Below are 13,168 nucleotides of genomic sequence, written 5' to 3'. Positions count from 1 at the left end.
ACTTAGAAGTGGCTAAGATGTTAAGGAAAGTTAAACACCAAGAAAAAACAAAAGTCATCCTATGCTCCTTCCAGTAACTATATAAATGGGCCCATTTGTGTGCAATTGCTTGACTCTTCAGCTCTTTGTAACAAATCCAGCCTATGTTGGAAGAGGAAAATAACTCTACAATAAAATGAAAACTAAAAGTTACCTTTGCCTGCAATATCAAAATAGTTACTGTTTCACACTTAGGTCTTTGTCCTGTGTTGTGGATTTCATATGTTTGCACTTCACTTTATAGGCCTTGAATAACTCCATAGCTTCTCTGGAGAAGGGGTTGACAGCGGGGAATGGCTGAGAGAGAGTATTAAGCTCTTTTCAAATGACATGGTCATTAAAAACAAAGGAGGCAAGATAGCTTCATGTAAAGGCACTATTTATGTCAAAAATTATACAACTTCAGCATATGTGAAATAAGCATGATATTTCTACGCTATAAGTAAGAGTAACACAGTTTTGATGCCCATCCCTAATACTAAAGATCTTTTATTAAAGGTTCATACATGTTTTGTAATATGTGTATCATTCCTATAAATACACTCAAAATTTTAAAATCTTCAAAAGTTTGATCAGAATTAGTCAAGCTTTCCCATTATTTGACTACACAAAATTAGAGATACTGACGTTTTAATGTCTCATCTCTTGACAAAAGTTTTAGTCTAATATCCCTCAATAGAGAGTTAGTGCAAGTGTCAAGTGATTATTAAGAGACATTCTTCTGAGCCATAGTTTTTGCAATGCCCATCTACAAGTGCCTTTAGAATGTTACTTATGCTGAAAAATAGTGACTTTAAATGAATTTAATTTTGCTTTAGTAAAAAACAATATATGAACCCCACACTATTTTAAGAAATCATGATTATATAAATGCAAACAATTCACCCAAGTAGGAGACAGAAGATAATTCTCCAAAGTGTAGGAATCATGACCTTAGAAGAAACCAGGTGATCATTTTTCTCCTAAGTCTACCTTTCCCTTCTAAGCTCTCCTTATTCTAGTTACTTCACAGGTAATGTCCAGTAACAGCCCTTGAAGGCTTTTTAATTAGCCAAGATTCCAGCATCCTTACTGTAGCAAGGAAAATGCTGCAAGAATCTAAAATCAAGGGTATCTGGGTGGCTCAGTCAGTTGAACATTTGACTTCTGCTGAGACTGAGCTCTGTGTCAATCTCTCTGTGAGATTGAGCCCTGTGTCAGGCTCTCTGCTGTCAGCACAGAGCCTACTTCAGATCCTCTCTCTCCCCCTCCCCCATTTGCTCTTGCTCTCTCTCAAAATAAACATTAAAAAATATTTAAAAATCTAAAATCAGTTAGCATTGCTCCTCCTCTAGTCTGCACGGAGGTGAAGCCATGAAGATGATTAAAGAAACCTCTGGACTTACCTCCTCAGGTAAGCATTGATGGAAAAGCTTGCATTCCACAGGTGCCAGAGATAGCTTTAGGCTTTGGGGATGCCATTTGTAGACCAAGGTGATGGCAAAGTGCCCAGAAATCTCCACTGTAATGAACTTGTTTACCTGGAGGCAAGAGAAAGGACTGTCATTTCCTACACAGAATTCTTATGCTCGTAATTCAAGTAGAAATCTTAGATGTTTGCATGACAAATGGAAAGAAATTTGAGACCTACTTTCAAAAGCTTCAGTCTGGCTCCATTAAAGTCAGGAGTGGCTTTGAGGTTTTTATGCTGCAAATTCGTGTGCAGCTAGGGCTTCTTGAGGGAAGGAAGAGAAACGGGGAGAGATTGTTGGTAATTAATGCAGTCACGTCTTATAAGGAAAGTCAGATTCACTTTAGACAGCAAAAATTCTGGGTCAATTTGCAGGTACTCCTGAATTCTAATTCTAGCTTTTGAGACAGTCTCTCTTGTAAAATAGAGCTGACAACAACTGACTCCCTTGATGATGAGAAAAGTCATTAATGGCTGTCAAGTGCTTAGAAGTTTTACAAGTCTCACTATTACTGGGAAACTTATTAAAGCTGGAGAGATTTTATAAATGACAAGGATAGGAAAGTAATGATGAACAACTTTTAAAGCTCAATGAACATCTGCAGATTTGCAGAACATATTTTTAAAAGGCTTGCTGCAGATAAAGCATCCTAATTAAGTCAACTGTTCCAAGCCTGCAAGGACTTTTGTTGGGTTACGAGTTACACTCCCTTGCTTCCTGAAGGCTGCCAGCTGAGGTAAGCTGAACTGAAAAATCTATCCCATTCAGTATACTGATTTTTTAGGCAAGGAAACTCTGACTCCTGAGTATCAGGAAAGTAGCATATACAGGCTTGCTGTCACAGTTTCTCTACCCACTCTTTACTTTCCTAACCTTTCAGAGCTAAGCACTACTTCTTTATAACTGGCAGTATGTGTAGGATACATGGCCACCGTGGATGGTTTTGTAAATTGTATAAAATAGAGACCTGGAGGTACTTTCCACACAATAGTGTGTCCAATATAAATACAATGTGAGCCATAAATACAAGCTACATCAGTAATTTTAAATTTTCTAGTAGCATTGAAAAGTAAAATCAGCCTGGGTGGCTCAGTTGGTTGAACGTCCAACTCTTGATTTTGAGCCTCATGTTGGGCTCTGTGCTGATAGTGGGGAGCCTGCTTGGGATTCTCTCTCTCTCCCTATGCCCTTCTCCCTTATTCATGGTCTCTTTTTCTAAAAAAAAAAAAAAAGTAAAAGCAGGCAAAATTAATTTAAATAACATTTTATAACTAAATATATCCATATATTAACATTTCAACATGTAACCAATAGAAACATTATCAATAAGATATTTTATATTCTCATTTTTGTACTAAGTCTTTGAAATCTGGTATGTATTTTATTCCTACACCATGGTTCAAGGGTTCCATAACCACAGGGGTCTAGTGGATGCCATACGGGGACAGCACAGCTCTTTATAGTTGGTACCTCTGGGGCTGGTTGTACAGTGCACCTGCACAGCCGTATGCAGTGGCCCTGCACACAAAATACAGCCCATGACCACACTCATATACACATAAAGTAATTATCTATGAATCAGTGAAGTTTAGCACAGAGGTTACACACTGGTAGCTTAAGAGTATTTGGTTTAGTCCTGTCAGAGTTTGAATTAATTGCCAACTTTGAAATGTCAGGATATTTCATTTAAAAAAATCTGAGTTCATGGCTTAAAAAATAATAATAAAATACAGCAGGCCCAGGCCCACATTCCCATGTGGCAACAGTCTTCTCTACCTGAGTAAAGACTGTCTTCTTTAGGGGAGACATACCTTCCAGTTCATCGAAGTTCCCACTGGTAGGCTCACTCTTACATCATCTGAATTTCTGATCCTTGATCTGACAGGCATACACAATAAGCTATTAATGAAGGTAATTGTGCAAAGTGAGACTGAGGAAGAGGAGACTTTTACTTTGAATATTCTACATATTCCTATTTCTAAAATATTTTCTATACTATACAAAATGCTTTTCTAATAATTTTTAAGAATTACTGTCTACTGGGGTAGACATTTGCCCAGGAATGTGTTCTAAATGGTTGCAACAATACATACAAAAGGCCATGAGGAAGGTAGTGGGCATAATGCATTCAAGGCCTGAAAGAAAGCCAGTGTAGCTAGAGTCCAGAGTGGTATAGATGAGACTAGGATGATTGGCAGGAAGGGGCCAGATGGACAGAGCTTCCTACGCTGTACCATGAAGGTTATCTTGGGAGCAAGAAGTCATAGAAGGGTTTAATATCAGAGCAAAGAGGTGGCAATGATCAAATAGATTGTTAAGGAACCAAAGTGAGTGCTAGCAACCAGTTAAGAGGTCAGAGAGAAGATGGCAGCTTGGATTGGGGCAGGGATGAGAGAGATGGGGGATATGTGTGTGTGGATTCATGAATTATATAGATTTGAAAGATGGGATTTGGGTGATGAAGAACAAGGAGGTGTAAATTTTATCTTCCCTATACTTTATATGTCTATTAATGCAGCCTAGCATTTTATTAGCTTTTCTGGATCAGTAACATGATGCTACATGTTCATATCTAAATAATCTTTGTATCTTCTCTCTTCTCAGCACAGCACCTGGCACAGAGAAGGGGCTTAAACTCAGAACTGCCCTGTGTGGAGTCTGCTTGGGATTCTCTCTCACCTTCTTTCTCTTTCTCTCTCTCTGCCTCTCCCTGCCCCTGTCTCAACAAAAAATAAACTAAAAAAAAAAAAAAAGTCAGTACTGCCCTGACAAAATGGATTCAAGTTAACAAATACATATTGGGTAATTTCTGGCAAGACACTTTTCAGGCATGGTTAGGCATTGAGGGATGCCCAGACTGAGGTGCTGTCTTTATTTTCGGTCTTGTAACACTCATTATTTTGATAGATAATATTTACTGGGAGTCTACTATGTGCCAAGCCTTAAATATTTGCATTTAGTAGGCAGTGTTACTTAATGGTTACAAACATTGTAGAGCCAGATGGTTAATGGTATTGAATGAACCTTGCTCTTCTGTTTCCTAATTGTGTGAACTTGGATGTATTCCTTAACCTCTCTGTGGTTTAATTTCCTTGTCTTAAAAATGGTGATAACAACAGCCTCTACTTCACAGAACTGTTGTAACGACTAAATGAATTTTTATGTAAAGCACTTTCAACAGAGCCAGGCACCTGGTAAGTTCTCTGGAAGTGCTGGTTTTTATTAAGTCCTCACAATTCCATCCATAGGTATTATGAGTCCCATTTCCCAGATGAGGAAACAGAGGTTGAGGGAGGTTGGTTAATAGAATACCTGAAGCTTAATGAAAATTTCAATATGGTAGTTCACCACCTAATAAAAGAATAAGAATAGTTCAGAGTATAAAAGGAGTGTTTTGACCTAATAAGCCTGAAGTCCTACAGAAGGGCAGGAGGAGCAAAGCCACCAACCTAGTGAAAAAAGCAGAAATAGAAGTTTCATGCCTCGGACACCTGGAGCGCATTCCTTTCCCAAACAGCCTATCCTTTCACTCACTCTGGGCAGTCCAGGCTTCAGCTCTTCTCACTCCTTAGAGAAGCCTCAGGAAGACCTTAATGGTCCAGCCATGCGCTGCAGTGGGAGCTCTCTTCCCACAGGCATGGTGTTTCCCTACACACTGGATCCTGGCAGCAAGGGTCCCAGCCTACATCCCCTTTTATTCCCTCAACCTCTGTTTCCTCATCTGCTAGTATGGGCTGCTGAACTTTCTTATTAAGACACTCCTTTGGTGGGATGACAGATACACAAAAGAAGGATTGGTTTAAAAGATTGTTAATGGGGGCACCTGGATGGCTCAGCCAGTTAAGTGTTGGACTTTGGCTCAGGTCATGATCTCATGGTTCATGAATTCAAGTCCCGCATCAAGCTCTCTGCTGTCAGTGCAGAGCCCGCTTAGGATCCTCTGTCCCCCCACTGTCACGCCCCTCCCCTGTTCTCTCTCTCTCAAAAATAAACTTTATTTTTTAAAAAAAGATCATTAACAATTAAATAATGCAATATTTTTGAAGACAGCTTTTTGTTTTCTTTTCTTTTTGCCTTTTCTCTTTCAGAGGCTTCAGTTCCGTATCCTCTTCCAAGGAATGGTCTCTGGTGCCCAGGATGAAATTGCACAGGGGCAGGACTCAGCCATGAGGTTTGTGTTTTGGGCTTCTCTGAAGTTCCCAAAATACCATCAGCAGATGGTGTTACATTCATTTGCTTAGTTACCGTTAGCAAAGAAGACAGGAAGAGGATGAGGAAGGCAACTACTCCAGAGCAGCAAGTGGAGGGAAATCACCTCTTGTTTTATGAATATAATTCTCATCTTAGACATTTAATTTTATGTAACAACTAATTGAAAGGTGGGGGTGCCTAGGTGGCTCAGTTGGTTAAGTGTCTGACTCTTGATTTTGGCTCAGGTCATGATCTCATGGTTTGTGAATTCAAGTTTAAGACCTGACTCCAGCTTGTGCTGTGAGTGCTGAGGCTGCGTGGGATTCTCTCTCTCTCTCCCTCTCTCTCTGCCCCTGCCCCATGCTCTCTCTCTTTCTCTTAAAATAAATAAATAAACTTAAAAAAATCAAGGGGACAATTTCCCAGTATAAGCTTAACTCTTGAGCAATATTAAAGTCTGACCAAGGCACTAAATATTCTGGCTTCTACCCAGAAAATAAACATGTGGGATGTACTTTCATTTCAATTTTAACTTTGTTGATTTATAATTCTGTAAAATTACTTGTAAATTAGTCCTAAAGGAGATCTCAAAAATCATTTGGCCCAATTTTTGCATCAACCACTATTATTTTTTTATTTATAGCTTTTATTTACTTATTTTTAAAAAATGCTTATTTATTTTTGAGAGAGAGAGACAGAGATAGATCATGAGTAGGCAAGGGCAGAGAGAGAGGAAGACACAAACAACAAATACCAGATTTAGGTCCAGTTTTGTCATAGGTAAAAGGGAAATCATGACATTTACTTTAATGATGCAATATAGGACAGCAAATTATATACTAATATTTTGAGTTTCTTTATATATATGACAGCTTTATCAAAATATAATTCACATGTCATACTATTTACTATTTAAAATGTACAGTTCAGGGGCACTAGGGTGGCTGAGTCAGTAAAACATATGATTCTTGGTTTTGGCTCAGGTCATGATCTCACAGTTCATGGGAGCCTGCTTGGGATTCTCTCTCTTCCCCTCTCTCTCTGCTCCTCCCCACCTCCCTGCTCTCCCCTCTCTCTCTGTCTCAAAGATAAATAAGTAGACTTAAATTTAAAAAATAATTAGATGACATTTTCATCACCCTCAAAAGAAAACCACATGCGCATCCATCAGCAGTAACTCCCCATTCTGTCCTCCCCTAGTCCCCCTGGTAACCACTAATCTACTTTCTGTCTATATAGATTTGCCTATTCTGGACATTTCATACAAATGGAATCATACAATATGTGGTCTTTGAGACTGATTTCTTTTATTTAGCATAATGTTCTCAAGGTTCATTCATGGTGTAGCATATATCAGTATTTCATTCCTTTTTTTATTTCTTTGTATTTAAAAAATTTTTTTAACATTTGTTTATTTTTGAGTGACAGCGCAAGACAGGGCATGAGTGGGGAAAGGGTAGAGAGAGAGGGAGGACATAGAATCCAAAGCAGGCTCCAGGCTCTGAGCTGTCAGCACAGAGCCTGATGTGGGGCTCCAACTCATTGACTGTGAGATCATGACCTGAGCTGGATTCAGATGCTTAACCCACTGAGCCACCCAGGCGCAGTCATCAGATAGGGAATATCAACAAAAAGAAATTTTAAAAATCTAAGTGGATATTCTGAAATTAAAAAGTATAATTATGGAAATGAAAACTTCACTAGACTGGCTCAACAACTTACATGAGTTGGCAAAAGAATCGGTGAACTTGAAGATAGCTCAGTAGGGATTATCCAGTCTGCAGAACAGAAAGGAAAAAGAGTGAAGAGAAACAGAGAATTTCAGAGTCCTAGGGGATCCCATTAAAAACAACAACATACATTAGGCAGGAGTACCAGGAATACAGAAGTGGGTAGAAAACAAATATCTAATGAAATAATGGCCTAAACTTCCCAAGGTTTTTGGAAAACATTAATGTACACATCCAAGAAGCTCAGCAATTCAAAGCTTAAAGAGATTCCACACCTACACACATTACAGTCAAACTGTTAAAAGCCAATGATAAACAAAATCTTAAAAGCAGCAAGAGAGCAGTTAGAGAAAGAATGAAATGAAAATGAGCCTGATGCTTAATAAGAACTCACTAAATATTAGGTGGTTATGATATAAATCTTCAAACTTAGAAGAGAATCAACTAGTATCCATGTGTAAGAGTATATGTAAGAATGAAAATGCTGATCCAACTTTAGGAAAACACGGATTCTAAGCTGCTTTTTTCAATAACGAAGATAATTATGTGATACTATCCACAGTTTAGGTCAGAAATAGGCGAACTTCAACCTATAGGCCAAATTTGGCCTGCTGCTTATTTTTGTAAATAAAATGTTACTGGAACATTACCATGCCCACATGCTTACGTGTTGGGTATGGCTGCTTTCATGTTACCATAGCAGAGGTGGGTAGTTGCCACAAAGGCTGTATAGCCTGCAAAACCTAAAATATTTACTATCTGGCCCTTTCTGGAAAAACTTTGCCAGTCCCTGGTCTAGGTACTTCTCCCTCCCTCCCTCTAATAAATAAATATCATCACGTCTTTAGAAATTCAGCTGCTGCCATGTCCCCTCCTACTGGATCAGACCCTTAGAGATTGCTGATCTGAATCAAGTTCTATCTGCTCCACTGTTGGTTGCCTACCCAGCATCCATTCTCTATCCCTTCCTTCCTTTCAAACAAATTTCTGTTCATGCAGCTCTTCACCCTTCACCGAGTCCATCCTCATTTACAGGGGTAGATGTTGAGTATCTAAGCCCATAGTTGCATAGCATTTCCTTGGCAGCTGTTTTTAATTCAGGGGTGGGCCTTTTGGTCTAAAGAGACTCAAAGGAAGGATATATACTTTATTCATGAAAAAAGAGTTTTAAAATTTTTCATGCTAGACATAAAAAGGAGCACATAGCCAGTGTCACTTGTAGCCACCAGGGGAACAACCTCAAAGGAAAGCAAGCCAAGGATAGCTGAGTGGAGAGATGAAAATAATATGTCATATTTACTTATTAGTGAATATATATATTCATTCTAACTGCTACAAAATTTTTGGTTAGATTTTTTTATGGCTGGCTATCTTAGAATCCCAGCTGATCTAGCCTCCCCCACTACTGTTCCCAATAGCCTGACACAAATATTTCCCAGAGTCTAGTTCTTTCACTATTCAATTGCTCAACAAACATTTTATTAAGCACTAAGTATTAGTATTATTAAATACCACACTAAGGATAAAGCAGTGAATGAGATATAAGTGGTTCCTCCCATCACGGACCTCACATTACACAGTTACATAGACCCAGTAAATGAACATTTTATTAATGATTAGTGCTAAGAAGCAATAAAGTCATCACTAGAATAATGAAAAGAAAAGGATAAGCTTTCCTAAAATAAATGATCAGAAGAGGCTTCTTTTGGAAAACAGTCCGAAGTTCCTTAAAAATTTAAAAATTGAGTTACCATATACTGACACAAAAACTAGTTTGTGAATGTTTGCAGTAGCATTATTCATAGTAGCCCTCCAAAAGGAAACAACACAAATATTCACCAACTCAGGAATGGAGAAATGAAAGGTGGTATATCCATTCCATGGAATGTTACGTGGCCATAAAAAGGAATGAAGTACTGATACATGCTACAACATAGACAAAACCTGAAAGCCTAATGCTAAGTGACAAAAGCCAGTCCTACAAAAGACCACATATTATATGCTTTCATTTACATGAAATGTGCAGAATAGACAAACCTATAGAGGCAGAAGGTAGATTAGTGGTCGCTTAGGGTTAAAGGTGAAGAGTGTTGAATGGTGAGTGAATGCTAATTGGTACAAGGTTTCTTTTCAAGATGACAAAAATGTTCTTGTTTTTAAAATTTGTTTAAATGTTTATTCATTTTTTTTTTTTTACAAATAGTTTATTGTCAAATTAGTTTCCACATAACACTCAGTGCTCATCCCTACAAGTGTCCTCCTCCATGCCCATCTCCCTCTCTCCCCCACATCCATCAGTCCTCAGTTTTTGTCAGCATTCAAGAGTCTCTCATGGTTTGCCTCTCTCCCTCTCCCCTACCATTTCCCCCCTTCTTCTCCCCCTTGTTCGTCCATCAAGTTCCTCCTAATCCTCCTATACGTGGAAACATATGATATTTGTCCTTCTCTGCCTGACTTATTTCGCTCAGCATAACCCCCTCAAGGTCCATCCATGTTGCTACACATGGCCAGATTTCATTGTTTCTCATTGCCATGTAGTATTCATTTTTGAGACAGAGAGAACAGGGGACAAGCAGGGTAGGGCAGGGAGGGCAGAGAAAGAGGGAGACACAGAATATAAATCAGCCTCCAGGCTCTGAGCTGCCAGCACAGAACCTGACACAGGACTCGAACTCATGAAACGTGAGACCATGACCTGAGCCAAAGTCAGACACCCAACCGACTAAGGCACTGAGGTGCCCCAAAGTGACAAAAATGTTCTAACATTAGGTTATGGTAATGGTTGCAAAACTCTGTAAATATACTGAAAACCATTTAATTGTACACTTTAAATGGGCAAATTTTAGAGAATGTAATTTTTTTCAGTAAAGCTATATAAAACAAAAAGAAAAAAGAAAGATCTCTTCTAGGAAGTGACATTTAAACTGAGACCTTAAAGATAAGAAACCCATTGTGCAGAGTTGGGGCAAGAGCTTTCAGTCACAGGGAACAAAGGCTATGAAGGCCATGAAGACAAACAGAAGTTTAGTAAACAAGGGGGTGACTGATAGGAGATGAAGTTGGAAAGGGGCCAGAGCAGGGAAGGTGTTCCAAAACCTTCAAAGTCACCAAGTTCCATTTTGATACAAACTTATTGGGCAGTATAATCCACATGGCAGTCTTCATGAAATATTTAACAGTGAAACTCATGGATAAGACCACAAATGGAGAGCTGTTAATTCCAAATGCCATATAGCTGTAAAACACCTTATTATGAAGAAGGATCAAGTATTAAAAGGGGAAAGCATTTAAAGCAGTACTTAGCCTATAAATTGGGGAATTCCATTAAATTACTTCCACCATTATCATAAATATCAATTTCTAGGAGATATTCACAGACATTCCAGGAAGCACAAGAAGAATTCCCATCTCCAGATAGTTCAGAAAGTAGGATCCTATGGAATACCAAACAAGAAAATAAATCACTAAAGCAATATAAATACAGATTTCATAGTGTCTAAACTTTGTGTGCAGTTGTGTGGTATCATACTTGAGACCTGAAATAAAAGGACATGACCAATCCAGGCTGGACGAACACAGAGTGTAGAAAGGAATCAGAGGATGACACAGAATTCCAAGTGAAAATATAAGAATATCTGGACCAAAACCAGGAGAAAGGAGACCCCCCCACGCCTTGCAAATTTTCATGAACACTCTTGAGAGGCGGGATTGGTGGTTAACAGACTAATAATGTTATCATCTTATGTACTTACAATTCTCAAATTCTATTAATACATGATTGATAAAAATAGAACAGGGGGTGAAGACAGGCAGAGAGAGAGAGAGAGAGAGAGAGAGACAAAGAGAAGTCATAATTTAGACTTCAGGTGTTGCCCTTGTGATCACCTGCAATAATGGCTGCAGTATTTTTGCAACTTCTTCCAAGGAAAGTAGAAGTTCTGTTTTTCTACCCCTTGAATCTAGGTTTGTTCACATGACTTGCTTTGATCAAATGAGTCATTAGCAAACATGATACTAGAGAAGACTTGAAAAGTGTGTATGCATTGGGATTTGTCTTTACTCTTGCTGCTTTTGGAACCCAGCCACCCAGTCAAGAAGCCTGAACTTAGCCTACTAGACTGGAGACACATAGCCCAGTTTCTTGTTGCTCCAGCCTATTGCCACATACATCTAACCCCAAAGCCCATGCTCATTGCCACGATTATGATTATGACTATTACTATTCTTATTATTGCTCATATGTTGTGTTCTCAGATCTAGACCTCTGTCTCAACCCATTAAGGGTTGGAAAGGGGAAAATGTACGTTGGGATTAGAGTGTGCAAACTGGTTCCAATATTTTTCTCTACCATGCAGACTTGGAAAAGGTTTCCCTTTTCTCTGAGCCTCAATTTGTCTCAAGCTAGGAATTACATCTAATCAAGAGGGTTCCTGGGAATATTAAATAACATGAAAAAGTGTCCTCTCAACACAAAGTGACACATATTAGCAGTAATAAGGGTGAGATGTTTCAATTGAACTCACCGGAAACAGTTTCCAAAGATTCTAACTTTAACAATCCTTGGAAAAATAAAGTGAAAATACATTTGTTCTTCATGAAAGCAATTGTTACTTTTCCACTCTGTGGTGTCACAGAATAAAGGGTTCAATTAAAATGCTATAGAATGATGTAGTGTTTCTCAATCTTTCTTTCGAAACTTGAGTTACTAGGGTTGGGGGGGTGGGGAGACTTTTTGAAGGTATGTGCTTTCTCAACCTTTGAAATGCTTCCAGATTCTGTCATCGTCTTTTCATCTCAACATCAAAGTTGAGAAAGTCTCTTCCACAGGGAGGACAGGTGCTCACATGCAGCTTGCCAAGGCACTTTGCTGCCCCATAAATCTGTCTCTCTCTACTTGCATCTTGAGAAGCAAGCATTAGGTTTTTTTTTTTATTTCTTTTAGATTTTTACCTACCTGTACTCTTTTTGGTGGTAAGCTTCTGACACATTCAACAGCTGTGTTGAATGTAAGCTGATTTGGTTTACAAAACAACCAGGGAAGGTGCTTCACCAGAAGCATGGTGAAATGCTTATGAAATGCTTAATATGGCAGAAACACACAAAAGCATGTTTCTGAACTAGCTTAAAAAAGAGATGGGGACTGTGGTTCTTGCTTTCTAGATGACCTAACTTTCAATTCCCATTGTTTTGAAATCAAAAGAAATCAAAATACAAAGGATGAGAAAATATGTGATCAGGGCTCATTCAAAAAATTCAAATTCAGCAAATCTGGAGAGTGAGTTTACTGACACAGGTGCCTTAGTTCACGGAAAGGCTGCTTTATGAATAAGCTACAGTGTAAATCTCTTCCTAAAGCTCCAAGGGCCAGAAAATGTTTTTCTAAGCCCACATCTTATGCTTTTCTTTTATTTGCTGCATTTATATATTTAAGGTAATTTTGGTCCAAAATTTCCATCTGCAGTGCTTTAAATGAGTCACCAACTAACTGAAGTTAAGTACATGGAAGAGGAGGAGGCAGAGGTATGGGGGTAAGTAATATTCCAAGGAAGGGTAAATATAAAGGAACAGCAATTATTGCAGTTGCCATATTGTCTCCCCAAAATTCACGTTCACCTTGAACCTCAGAACGTCACTTTGTGTGGGAATAGGGCATTTGTAGATGTACTTAAAATTTCAAGGTGAATTTATAATGGCCCCTAAATCCAATGGCTAGTGTCCTTATAAGAAGAGGAGAGGTCACAGAGAAAAAGGGCATAT

General features: G+C 38.6%; 1 long non-coding RNA gene across 1 annotated transcript; it reads right to left on the bottom strand.

The window, feature by feature from the left end:
- Positions 1 to 258: 258 nt before the first annotated feature.
- On the bottom strand, positions 259 to 3,358 carry LOC144238467 (uncharacterized). Its single transcript, XR_013337131.1, has 3 exons — positions 3,302 to 3,358; positions 1,425 to 1,559; positions 259 to 336 (listed from the first exon to the last, which is right to left on the bottom strand). It is a non-coding gene; the product is annotated as an uncharacterized LOC144238467 (long non-coding RNA).
- Between the last annotated feature and the right edge of the window lie 9,810 nt (positions 3,359 to 13,168).

This window comes from Crocuta crocuta, unplaced genomic scaffold, assembly GCF_008692635.1.
Source record: "Crocuta crocuta isolate KB4526 unplaced genomic scaffold, BGI_CrCroc_1.0 scaffold216, whole genome shotgun sequence".
NCBI lineage: Eukaryota > Metazoa > Chordata > Mammalia > Carnivora > Hyaenidae > Crocuta > Crocuta crocuta.
This window is presented reverse-complemented; position numbering and strand designations above follow the sequence as displayed.